Here is a 14,237-nt window from a genome sequence, read left to right on the forward strand (position 1 = left end):
TAATATCACAAGTCACGATATTCAACGAGTTTCCAATATACTGAAAGGGGACAAAATTGTAAAGAGTAGGGCTAATGGGGGATAGAGATGCCTAGTTCAAGTATGAAATCGTAAGTCTGCAGTGAAAGAAGCGACTCCGTTTTCAGTGCGATCATGGTGGAGTCACTTAATGATACAGAGAAAGGTAAACTGAAAATTGTAGACTCTTGAGTGACTCTAAAAATTATAATCACATTATATAAAATTCAAAACCTAAAAAAAAAATCAGAATCTACCATATTGAGAAGATATCAAGAGTTGGAATGTTTGCGCGGTCTCAATAGTTCTAATTTCCTTCTCAAAGAGAATGGTTGGTTTGGTAAAACGTATGTCATACAGTTTGCTTGAGTTGCATGACACATCCGTGTCCTCAATTGAGAAAATTGTGCCATACCTATAAATGTGACTGCCTAGCAACATTCTGGAAAATACCACTTTGGCGGGGGAGGCTGGGGGAATGAATGTATTCCCACAATCAGCAAAGAGTGTGGAGCTAATTTCTCCTCTAGTTATGAATGTACCTAACCCTTTCTAAGTATTGCCAACACTGCTCCTACAGGCAGGCAGGAGGTGGGAGATTGGCATGGAGTAGCCGAGAGAGAAAGACAGGACATACTGTGGCAGCAGAGAAATGCCAAATCGGATCCCAGCTGGAAAATCCTGGAGAGATCAAAACTAGAGAACAAAGTAGAGAAACAGAGTTGATTTGTGAAACCAGAATCTACAATGAATAAACAGGTGACAACCCCTTGCCATGCTACCTTCCAACAAATGTTCCCTAAATGTTCATCCCTTGTCCAGCTTATGCAATTTTTAGAGGAAGAGACAATCTGTGGTGGGGGTCATGCTCTTAGAAGGGACTTCTATCATTCTATTTTGACCATGTGAAATAGAATCAACATTAGGAGATAAGAACATACACTTTAACTTTCAGCACTTCATGGAATCAGAGAAAGCATCTCTTGGACAACTCACACTAAGGACTTTACTATATCTCAGAATATGGTCTGAGCTACTTTTAACAGATCTCTTTTAGTGTACAATTCAGGAGCCAGTGAGATGTCCCTAGATCTAACAATGAACTTATAAGGACAGAGTTTTTGCTTTGCTTAACTCTCTTGTGGTCACAGCTTTCTCCATGAGAGAGAACCAGATGGCCAGGCTGTGTTGTATGCTATATAACATCACTTTTATGCAGTCAAAGCTATTTGATAGACATTCTTAAATTTGCTTTCAAAGGGATCTGCATATCCTTTGATGGTGTACATGGGACGGCCCCGAACAAATTCTGTATAGCAGACTTAGCCATGGAAAATTGTGGTTTAGATTCTAACATCCTCGTCCAATTGTGTGTCCCGGGTAAATATGACCTAGCCAGGAAAACTGTACTGATACTATCTATTCCACACTTACAATACATTTTTGAACTACTGACTTTGGAAAAGTTTGTCTTGCCATTGTATTGTGTCATATCCTGAGTAAGAATTAGACTCCTTAATACTAGCTACTCCATTTACTGAGTGGCTAATTTGTGCTGACAAGTTTGTATCTATTATCTCTAATCCTCACAAAATCTCTGTAAAATAGGTTCTATTAGCCCCACTGCATAGATGAGGAAAGCAAAGTTCCAGACAATTAACCTATCCAAAGTCACATAACCAGTAAGTGACAAAGCAAGAATTCAAAGCTAGGTTTGTCTGGGATTCGTGGCCAAAGAGAAAAGAGATGAACACCCTGGCAACATGCGTGTGGATTTTTATATGAAAGCCCCAATACATAGTATTCTGTCAAACACAAAAAACAAGCACTTGCTTTCACTAAATAAGCAGATATTTATTTTTCAGGTTATTTTTAGGGAGTAGCAAGTGAGGATGCTACAACAAATGTCATCCATGATACTCAGCAGCAAGTTGACTTAAAGTGTGTTACTTAACCTCCTTGTGCCTCAGTGTTCCCATCTGTACAATGGGGATAATAATGGAACCTATCACATTGGGTTGTTGGGAAGGCTAAATCCGTCCAACAGGTGCCAGGCAAGCCTTCTTCAGGCAGAACAGCAGGACCAAAGTGCTGACAGTTGCAACGACACAAAATGTAGCCTTGGCAAGTCGGTCTAACAATTACTTTGCATCCTTCTGATTATGAGCCACAAGCATGCAATCAACAGCATAGAGACGATCTTAAATGATCTCCATCAGCATTTTACTTTAGTTATCAAAGCGTGGCAGACGGAACACACACTCATCTGACCTAAACGCGGTGTTATTGACCCAAACACAGAGAATGTGCAGGAACGATAACGGCGCAGGAGTGGTGGCCTTGCTGGGGGCCGCTGGTTGTAATAGATTCATTTTATTTCGTTCAAGTTTTCCATTTACTACCTCAGAATAAATAAATAATATTTCTCTGTTTCTCATCTGATAAATTTATCCACAGTCTAACTCAATTTAAAGATTTAACTAAGTTTACAAATTCTCCAGACTTAATATTCTGTGCTGTACGTATCCCTTACAAGGAGCACTTTTCATATTCCATTGCAAATTTGTGTGGGTACGCATGTCCCCTACTAAATTGTGGCCCAGCTGGGAGAGGATGGAATTTATATCATTTACCTCTAGATGGAATTTATATCATTTATCTCTGAATTCCCAACACCTAGCCCAGTGCCTGGTATATATAGTAGACATTCAAAATATGCAGAAATGAATGAATTCTCATTGGAGCATAAATAAGAAGGCATGCTTACTGAATGCTTGAATGACCCAAGTTGATCTGAGAAGTCACTAGCACTTCAAGGGCAACATCTGAATTCCAAAACTTGTCTACAAATGGAAAAGATGATTGTAAATATATACAATGAAATTCAGGAGAGATCTGTTCTTAAGGAGTAAAAACATACAAATATAAAAATAAGAAAATACTGCCCTCATACTAACTGAAGAAAATCATATGCAAAGGGACTCTCTCCAGACTCTGTTTCCAACCTTAAAGCCTATAACTTAAGGTGAAGATAGTATTTTGGCAGTGGTTTCCAAGGAGAGTAATTAAAACCACTATAGGTTGGAGAATCAGATTTGGGAGAGAAATACTCATTATCAGATTACAGGGAAAAAAAAAAAGAGGTCAACTTTCTCTCTCATTAAGTAAAGGAAAAGGGCTATGAAGTTTTCAATATATCGGCACTATTACAACCAATGCCCACCACTTCACTAACAAATTTCAGTTGGGGCGGTAAGATTCTATACAACGGGACAAGGACTCTATTTTGCCTTTAGATAAACATTATATCTGCAGCAAAAGGTGACATCTCAGCAGGTTCATCCATTATTGGGATCCTATTTGGATCACACAAAATGACTACCCTACCCACTCTATGTAAGAAAACATCTTCAGATAAATGTTACTCCTTGCTTTATGATTTCCTGGGTGTCTGTATTAGTGGGTGGGTATGAGTGAGTGAGTGAGAGAGAGAGTGTGTGTGCATGTGTGTGTGTGTGTGTGTGTGTAGGATTTCCAACGATCTTAAGGGTATTATACATAATCTTTTAAAGTCAATGTTTAATATTCTTGAATTGCCAAAACACATCATATAAACTCCTCAAAGACAATGTCCATATACCTCAACAATTCTTCCATCAGTTAGCATAAGTGTATCGTATGAACGGTCAAAAGGTTCAACAGAAGGCAGAACAGAATCAGCAAACCACCAATCTCTCAAAATTCCAAAATTGGCAATCACTGCCTTAGCAAAGTTGTACTTCTGACTTGAACGAAAGCTAAGAGAAGCAGGATGCTATTTTTAGGTGAAAGGCAGCAAGTTTTCTGTGTTCTACACTTTATGGCTACGTCCCTGCAGTATAACTCCTCTCACTGCAGCTAAAGATCAGAGCTCCTTCACCCAAGTTCAGTATAAATAGGAAATACCACCAGGGAAAGGCAAGAGATAGCTACTGCGACTTTAAAAAGTGCCGTCTGTGTTAGAAATGATTCGGTCACATCTGGCAGCAGCCCTGGTGAATGCTGGATGCAAAAACTATTGTCCCAATCAAATAACAAAGGCTGCAAGAACACAGTTCTGGACCCAAAGTTGGAGTTCAGTAAATACTTGAAAGCCCTAATATCTTATCTCTGTGTGAGCTTCATGGTTTTCTAAGTACTCAAGGACAGAGTGAACAGCCAGCAGGCAACAGCACTGTGTTATAAATATGGTTTAAAAACGGCATCTCTTAAATGTCTAGAACAGCCAGGGGCTGGCACACTTTTTCAGTAACGGGCCGGATAGCAAATGTTTTAGGTTTTGTGGGCCTGGCAATCTCTGTTGCAACCACTCGGCTCTGCCATTGTAGCCTAAAAGCAGCCATAGACAATACTACACAAATGAGCGTGGCTGTGTTCCAACAAAACTTTATTTACAAAAATAGGTGGGGATGGGATATGGCCCAGAGGCCAGAGTTTATCCACCCCCAGGATGTGGAGAAATTGGAAGCCCTTGCATTGCTGGTGGGAATGTAAAATGATGCAGCTGCTGTGGAAAACAGTACGGTGGACCTTCAAAAAATTAAACATAGAATTACCATATGATTGAGCAATTCTTCTTCTGGGTATACCCAAAAGAACTGAAAGCAGGGACTTGAACATATATTTGCACACTCATGTTCACAGCAGCATTACACACAAAACCCAAAAGGTGGAAGCAACTCAAGTGTGAATAGACAAAATGTGGGATGTACATACAATGGAATATTATTCAGCCTTTAAAAGGAAGAAAATTCTGACACATACTACAACATGGATAAACCTTGAGGACGTTATGCTAAGTGAAATAAGCCATGAATAAAAAGACAAATACTGTATGATACCACTTATATGAGGTACCTAGAGTAGTCAGATTCAAAGAGACAGAAAGCAAAATGGTGATCACGAAGGGCCGGGGGGATGGGGAATGAGGAGTTACTGCCTAATGGGTACAGAGGTTCAGTGTGGGAAAACGAAAAGCATTCTGTAGACGGATGGTGATGATGGCTGCACAACAATGTGAACATACTTAATGTTAGCGAACTGTACACTTAACGATAGTAAAGTTCACGTTATATATATTTTACCGCAACTAAAAAAAAAAAAAAAACAAAGAAGAGCCTTGTGATCACTTGGCCCTCTAACGAAGCTTCTCAAGTGATCTGTTTGGACCAGGACATACCAAGGAGGTCCGACAAGTCATGCTTGAGATGCCTGGCTTACGAGTAGCAGCTGAGGAATTGTAACCTTGTTTGAGGGTTCCGGGAAATCAGTTAACATTTGAGAGCCTCCACATCTAGGAATCATTTGGACTAAAAGAGAATAGGAGGGCCTCTATGATTCACAGGGAACTCTGCACCTAAGATTTCTGATACAGCCAGAATGCCCGTCATATTCTTTTCTGAGTGCTACAACCTCAGAGATTCAATCTGACAGTGGATCAGGAGTTAATGACAGGTCGGAATAAAAGTTAGGAAAGTTTACCTACCTGATGGAGGGACATAATAAAGAGCAAAGAAAGGTAAAAGAAATTCCCGTAACTAAGGTAAAGCAATTCTCTCTTTTAGGATGACTGTGAAAACTCAGAATCTCCAGTTATGGGTAAGAGAAGCCTCTTTCTCTCCCTAACACTGCTCTACCTTTAGTTGACTCACTTGAAACGTAAGCTCCTCTGAGTCTAAGTCTATATTACACTTAATATATATCACGCACAAGAGGTGATCTCATGAAACCTGTTCCTATTTGCATAGCATTATTCCATGGATTACTCAAGTGTCATCCCTGCGAAAGTCAAGCTAATACAAGGCTGCATCACCCACTACAAGCAGAATGATGCTGAGTCATAGTTTCTTAGTTCTGTAGACGGATGGTGATGATGGCTGCACAACAATGTGAACATACTTAATGTTAGCTTGTTTACTTAATGTACACTTAACGATAGTAAAGTTCACGTTATATATATTTTACCGCAACTAAAAAAAAAAAAAAAAAAACAAAGAAGAGCCTTGTGATCACTTGGCCCTCTAACGGAGCTTCTCAAGTGATCTGTTTGGACCAGGACATACCAAGGAGGTCCGACAAGTCATGCTTGAGATGCCTGGCTTACGAAAGTCATCCCTGCGAAAGTCAAGCTAATACAAGGCTGCATCACCCACTACAAGCAGAATGATGCTGAGTCATAGTTTCTTAGTTGAGGGAAAATGATACCACTTCTTTTCACATTCTTGATAAGAAACAGGAAGCCAGCCCAACCATAGGGAAAAGGAAAGTCCTACGGCCACACTGCTTATATACGACACCGATGACTACCCCCAGGTAATTTTAGCTCCTCCTACACTGACAAAACAAGGTGGAAGGCTGGGTCATATGTTTCCAACTCAGTTATCCAGAGTAGCCATTAGAGGGTCCCAAATATCCCAGTTAACTACAACATTTTCTGGCTATCAATGTTTTAACCAATATGCAGTAAAACGCAGTTTTTACTCGAGGACACACATCTCTATTGTAACCATTTTTTTAACAGTTTTTGTCAGAGAATTCAAAGCACTGAAGGAAAACATGTAAACGAAAAAAAATGCTAGAGGAAAAAAATAAATTTAGGGCAAGGGCATACACTAGATTTTTAGATAACTAAAGCCTGTCGTGTACAGAGAAATGCTTCATAACTAGCTGGAGAGGAGAGAGAAGCCCTGATTGGTAATGTTTGCAGATTTCTCTAGTGTAAACATTCCCACCATGGCCGATTTCAAGCTAGCAATATGATGCCAGCCTGCTCTCAAAATTCCCCAAAATTTAACAATTGGCTTATGAGAGCCAGCACAAGCTGGCTCCAAGACACCACTGGCTGAAGCCCATTTCCCTCATCCCACCAAGATCAATAAACTCCGTTTCATATCTAAAATAGACCCAAAAAGCTCAAGTCCATCATTAATTTCAGGCCTCTCTTTATCTACTAAAAAATATCTGTTCACAATTCCACATCTTTCTTTCTAGTCTCCTCATCTGGAATAAACCTAGCTCAAGTCCAATCTTACATAAGAAGACTTCTTCGAATGTTCTTAGATTGCACTAGCCCTCCTCTATTCTGCATTTCTGCAGCACTTACATATTACTGCCCTCTCACTGGATTCCACAGGCTTGGGTTCCATGAGGGCAGGGAAGGTTCTCAAAGCACTAACCACAGCAGAGTCGGACTTGGATTGAGTGGCATGAAATCCGCTGACTTGACTGGCTGGACTGACTTCTGTCCAGTCAGCTCCCGCAAGTTAGGCTCATCCACTGGGACCAGGTGAGCGACCGAGGAGGACCTGCAACACATGGCTCGCACAAGGATGCTCACTACCATACAGGTCAAACTTCCAGGAACGGAGGAAACTAATAATTGTTGGGCATAAAATTTCTACAAGCCCCAGTGCCCAGATCTTGGTTTCCAACATCATTCCCCAATAAAAGGAATCACAGCTAATTGGAGAAACGGCTGATTCTAGGATTGGCGCAGGGAATTTTCAAGATGGGTGTGAAGGAAATGGTCAAAAAAGCAAAACAAAACAAAACAAAACAAAAACAAAAACACAACGATGGGGGCATATCAGAGGGAAACAAGAGACAATATTCCTAATATTCCTGGAAGAGCTGCCAATGGTCAAAACTGGAACAAATTGAGCAAAAAAGTAAATAACACTGTATTGGATTATAACCTAAAGTATAAAATAAATACCCATGAGCTCATACCAATATAAAGAAATGACTGAATAAATACGTAAACAGAGAACAGACAAATCTCCTGTGCAGAAGAATTCTTTTTTTTTTTTAATTTTATTTATTTATTTATTTTTCCCCCAAAGCCCCAGTAGATAGTTGTATGTCATAGCTGCACATCCTTCTAGTTGCTGTATGTGGGACGCGGCCTCAGCATGGGCAGAGAAGCGGTTCGTCGGTGCGCGCCCGGGATCCGAACCCAGGCCGCCAGGAGCAGAGCACGTGCACTTAACCGCTAGGCCACAGGGCCAGCCCAGAAGAATTCTGAATAATTCACGTAGATATACCATACTCAAGGAGGCAGAACATAGCTCCCCACTCCTTGGGTGAGGGTTCCTTCCTGAGTACAGTACGGAAGGGACTAGGGGGGAAGGTGTGTGTGAAAAGAGTAACTTTAAGGTGGAGAAAGCTGACAAACACTACCTCAGCCAGGTGGATCAAGATCAAGATCAACAGTGTTAAGTCACATTGACAGCATGTAACCTTGTATATGATGTGATAAAAACGGCAATTTACCAATTTTGAGGAGTACTGATCATTTTGTAGAATGTCCCTCAACTGGGGTTTTTCTAATCATAACAAAAACATAGGAAAAACCCCAGTTGAGGGACATTCCACAAAATGACTGGTCAGCACTCCTCAGAATTTTCAAGGTCATCAAAAACAAGTCTGAGACATTGTCACATTTTGGAGGAGCCTACGCAGACAGGAAGACTAAATCTAATGTGGTATCCTGGATGGGATCCTGGACCAGAGGAAGGACATCAGGTAAAAACTAAGGAAATCTGAATAAAGTATGGACTTTAGTTAATAATAATTTTAAAAATGTCTGCCAGGTACGCTAAGTGATTTACATATATCATTTTGCTTAATCTCCATAATACTGTTCAACGGTTTCATTCCCAATTTACAGATGAGAATAACAAGGACAAAAAAAGATATAACTATTTTGCCCAAGATAACAGAGTTAGTAATTCATGGAATTCAAGTTGAAACTCATGTTGAATTGTTCTAAAAACTTTAGAAGTTTTAACTCATTAATCCTCACAACAACCCAATAACGTAAGTAGCACTATCAGTATTCCCCTTCCAAGTGGGGAAACTGAAGCACAGAGAGGCTAGGTGAGTTATTCAGGGCTACACAGCTGGTAAGTGGCAGAATTTGAATTACAAGAGACTGCAATGCTGAGGACCAAAAACAGCACATCTGGCACCTCCATTAAGAACTTGTCCCACAGCCTCGATTTCACGATGCATTGATGAAATAATCAATAATGGTAACAGTAAGAAACACTGTAGCGTGATTACTATGTGCCAGTCACTGTTCGACTTACTTTACAAATATTAACTCATTTAACCTTCCCAATAACTCAATGAGATAAGTTCTGTTATTATCCCATTGTACAGATGGGAACACTGAGGCACAAAGGAGGTTAAATAAGGTGAGTTTACGAGTGTTAACTGTACAGCTCTTTCAACTTCTCTGTATGTTTGAAATTGTTCATAATAAAATGTTGGGAAAAAAGCCTCTCGTGAACAATTTTGCATGGTCATCATAAAAAGGCTTCTTAGGAATTGTTTATGTGACCAAAATATACATGTATCTGCTTATTTCTGGTTAAAAAAAATTTGGTTTCCTGATTTCTCCTTTTAACCTCTTTTACAGAAAACTCCCACCCCCTAAGAAGTGAAAGACAGCACTTTTGCCAATGTACTGCAATTAGGCTATAAAGTAACAGACACGAGGCCAATGTTTATTAATTAGCAAAAAGCCATATAGAATATGAGCTCCAGGATCCGAAGAGCTTTCTATCCCACAAGGACCCTCTAATCATTTTCGTGGTTTGGATGGATTTCAACACTTATACTTATCACAGATCAAAAATACATCATTATTGCTCCAGTCAATAAATGTTTAGTTAAAGAGTGCATTTATGATACATCTATTTCTTTTATAATTTCCACGAACTTGGTTATTTACTCTCTCTACCTTCAACTCTTACTTGGCCTCAGCTACTTTAAGACCTTTCTTATTGTTGTTTAATATGAAGTTTTTCTGGAGATAGGAGTTAATTAAGTGATTTACGAAAAATCTGCCTCTTCTGACTCCAATATCAGATTATCTTTTAGAAAAGTTACAATCTATTCCAGATCATTCTAAGTGTGCACCATCCTGAGTTTAGATGCTTGACAAATTCATTAGCGCCGGCAAACATTAAAGCTGTCTAGAATGTCTCCCTGCCATCCTACTCTGCAAATCGATGGCATTGCGAACTGCCACAGGAAAAAAGTGTTTCTATTCTGCCAAGTGATGCAACCGAGGGCGAGAGCCAGCTTCTGCGGACCCTCAGAGAAGGGCTCTAGTGCATGAATAGCTGTATACTGGAAATGACTTTCTAATCAGAATACAACCAGGGTACACGCAAAAATAGATTTCTGACTGGGAGGGAAAAAGTCTTACTTCTCAGGAGCAATGTCTAGAGTCACCACTTTCTCCCAATCTGATCATGGTGAGCTTAACGGCAACTTGCCAGATTAGTACATTTGGTGAAACCCTTTGAAATAACTAAATTCCTTCTATCTGCACAAGAAATACACCCACTGAGGACAGGAATTCCCTCTTCCTCTGTGCCCCCTAAGACCCTGACTCCCCACGACAGTGAGAGGCTGTAAGTGGGCAGGGCACCAACTCTGGGAGCCAGTGCCTGAGTTTGAATGACCTTGGACAAATTACTTAACCTCGTTGTTCTCAGATACAGAATTTGCATAATAATGGTTGTGAGAATTAAAAGGCTAATATATAAAAAAGCACTCAGAATAGTATTGGCATACGGTAATTACTACATAAACATTTGCTATTATAGACAAATATCAAAATAGCTTTTTGCTACCCAATGATTCCAAAATAACTATTCTAACCTACCCTCTCCGCACTACCTTCCCCCACTGCCCTTCACCTGCCCACCCACTCAGTCTGTTCTTTTAAGACCTGCCCCTATTCCAACGTGATAAGGCCTAGTCAGCAACAGCAGGGATGCTGGAGGATAGAAACTCGTCTTTGCAAGGCTAATGTGTTTATCCAGATGAAATGGATAGCTAACTCTACAGTCCACTTCTCCTTTTTTAACAAGGGTTTTTCGCATGCAGATTTTATCATCTTGCTTACTTCCTCTCTTTTCTCGTATTAAAAATCTTTTCATCTTCAGCTCCGTCCCACCCCACTGATGAATTTTTAAAAAATAAAGAAAAAGCCAACCAGCCAACTAGCCCAGAGGCCTAAGTATTTGGCTCTGAACTTCACACTGACAATATTACACACTGTCATGGCAGTTTAACAGAGAATTGGAATCTAATGGGAAAAGAGAGGAACACAGATAAGGAACTCTGGAAAATCAGCCCCAACAGTCTCACCAAGGCCTGGGTGGCCTTAGAGCTTATAAACAACACTGCCTCTCACCAAGAGGCATGCAATTCGATTAGAGTCATTTCTTTAAAACTATTAGTCACCCTCACGCTGATTTACCTTTAAACAAGGACATTCTGTAACCAGGGATCCACCTATGTGGTTTAGTCATCCGACTGGCCTCAAGGTCACCGACTTGAGTATCACGATGAGAATTACCTCATTCACCCACTATAGAACCGCTCTATCACCGATCAATACAGGAGGCCTCTGCTCATCATCAACAAAGCCTTCTGGAGGGAGCACCCTGCATACATCAGAAACAAATTACACCCTTAAAGGCAGATGACACACGAACACAGAAAGATCCTTTCTGCAAGCAAAGCCTTTGTTCAGTCTGAGAGGATTGGTTGCCAATCCAACCTCACAAAAAAGGGAAAAAGGAAAGAGATCGAAAAGAGAATCCATGCACATAAACAGAGCACTGTTCGGCGCTCTTTCTTTGATAGGATGTTTCTCTGGCCTTTGCTCTTGAACACAGGATGCATCTTCTGGGGACTCACAAGGCAGGAGAGAAGACAGAAATGGAAATGCAATGACAAGGGACTGCAATGCTGAGGACCAAGAAACAGCACACCTGGCACCTCCATTAAGAACGTGCCCTATAGCACCAATTTCACAATGCATTGTTGAAATAATAATAATAAAAATAACAAACATTGGAGACTGCTTACTATGTATTAGTCATTGTTCTAATTAATTTACAAGTAGTAACTCATTTAGCCCTCCCAACAACCCAATGTGATAGGTTCCATTATTATCCCCATTGTACAGATGGGAACACTGAGGCACAAGGAGGTTAAGTAACACACTTTAAGTCACACAAGTGGTTGGAGTTGGGATTCAAACCCAAGCAGTTAGGCTCTAGAGTCACTATACTAAACTGTCTGGTTAACAACAAGAAGTTATCTTTGTGTCTTTTTTTTTTTTTTTTGGCAAGGAAGATTGGCCCTGAGTGACACCTGTTGCCAATCTTCTTTTTTTTTGCTTGAGGAAGATTGTCCCTGAGCTAATGTCTGTGCCCAATCTTTCTCTATTTTGTATGTGGGTCACCACCACAGTATGGCTTGACGAGTGGTGTAGGTCTGCACCCAGGGACCTGAACCTGCAAACCCTGGCCGCTGAAGCAGAGCATGCCAAACTTAACCACTGCACCAGTGGGCTGGCCCCTATTTTTGTGTCTTTTGCACATGCTTTATCCCTCTTCTTGGAATAACTGTCCCACCTGTTTACTTATGAATTTCTCTCCCAACAGAGCCTTCCACAGGGGAGGTGTTTAATACATGTTTGTGGAATGAAGGTAAGAATAACTGACTCTCACCTTTCCACCAATCTGTGAGGCAGACTGAGAACATCCCATTAACCTTGGTTTCAGATAAGGAAAATGAGGTTCAGGTAAATCAATGACTTGTCTAAGGTCACCCTGCTTTGAATATGAGCTCTTCCGTGACTTCCCAATGTAAAAATTAAAAAAATTTTTTAAAAACTGTGGAACATTTTTAAGAAAGCCAAATCTTTACATAATCTCAAAATGTAACAGATAAAGGAGGAGCTGTTCTGGTGGAGAAAGGCTGAGTCTAGCCCACGGCCCCAGGGTGGAACCCGCAGAGCTCTGCAGAATGCAGCTGGAGAGCCCCTACAGCACCACGCAGCGCTGCCAGGAGCCCCGACCCAGAGCAGAGCACGGGAGCAGAGAGGACTCGGCCCCAAACCCCCTGGAACTCCGAGAGAGGGCAACCAGCCATCTCCAAGGTCCACGATCTTCCGACCCGTGGGAGGAGGCACAGGATAGCATTCCTTCTCCTTCCTAACCATCAGGGTTCCGGTTTCTCTCCCTCTCGGGAGTGAGGCTCAGAGACCCCGGTTCTTAGCCTCCTTTCTCATGCGTCTCTTTCTGTTTCCTTCTTTGAAGCTGTTCTGTATCTGTTCCTTTTTCAGCCCTGGGGTTTCCCCTACTGATAACTGGAAAGGCAGCAGCGTCTTGTGACCTACTTTTTCATCACCAACCAGAGTAGAAGAGGGCAAAGTGTGCTCAGGGGCCTTGCAAGCTGCCCCCTAGAACTGGACACCTTGGATAAGATCTAGGATTCTTCAAAGCAGCAGACTTCATTCCACAGTGGTGGAAAAGTTGGTCAGGGAGAGGGAGCAATTTTGCAAGAACAGGGTTGCGGTTGGACCTGCCTCCTGTCATGCTGAATCTCAGCAGGCAGAAAGCCCTGTGAATTACAGAACGTCAAAGCTGGAGGGGTCCCCTTAGAGCCTTCAGTCCGGCCTCCCCATTCAATGAACAGGGAAACTGTGTCCCACTCATGTAAGGTGATTTGGCCAAAGCTACACATGACCCAGCTCAAACTAGGGATTTCTGACCTCCTGGCCCCGAGCACCCAAAACCCTTAGGTGAGAAGGTAGGATGAGAACTGCAGAAGGAACCAAAAGGACTTTCTCGTAATGTCAAATGACACGAATCATCTCTTAAGAACTTTTGGGGAAAAATAACCCACCACCCAGAATTACCTGAAGGCTAGTCAAGTGCTTTAAGGCCCTATACTACGACGTGCAATAATGAGAGATACAAAAAAACGATAACCTTTTCCCTCCTGCCCAAGTTGCTCTGGGTGGAGCAAGTCTAGTGGGTGAATGGGGGACAGACAGGAGAAGCATCCAGGCTTCCACTGGGCTCCCTGCTTCTGCTCAAAGCGAGACATCGCCACGTGATCGTTAGCACAGCCAATTTGCATTCACTCCAGATGAGATTTCATCACCGCATCATATTTATTCATCGCTTAATATAAATCTAAATTGCTATCTTCAAATAGCAGAGAGCACTATGCTTCAGTAAGGGGAAAGAGAAATGCTCACGGTGAGGGATGTGCAGCATTTTCATCTCCTCTCCCTCCCCCCTCGCTGAGTTCCCTGGCTTGTTCCAGGGCTCAGAAAACATGCCACTGTCTTCCGTTTTTCA

At 41.5% G+C, this 14,237-nt stretch overlaps 1 protein-coding gene across 11 annotated transcripts in view; it reads right to left on the bottom strand.

Moving 5' to 3' along the window:
* ATXN1 (ataxin 1) overlaps nt 1-14,237 on the bottom strand; it is a 390,857-nt gene that overhangs the window by 191,945 nt on the left and 184,675 nt on the right. For 3 of the 11 annotated variants that reach the window (XM_087438047.1, XM_087438046.1, XM_087438054.1), the window contains one exon: nt 2,786-2,861. The exons of the other annotated variants lie outside the window; for them this stretch is intronic. The gene's annotated coding sequence lies outside the window, so the exon portion shown is untranslated. The remainder of the gene's footprint in view (nt 1-2,785; nt 2,862-14,237) is intronic. 11 annotated transcript variants of the gene reach the window in all.

This window comes from Ceratotherium simum, chromosome 13 (assembly GCF_057802395.1).
Source record: "Ceratotherium simum simum isolate JZ-2026a chromosome 13, ASM5780239v1, whole genome shotgun sequence".
In the NCBI taxonomy this organism is placed as follows: Eukaryota; Metazoa; Chordata; class Mammalia; order Perissodactyla; family Rhinocerotidae; genus Ceratotherium; species Ceratotherium simum.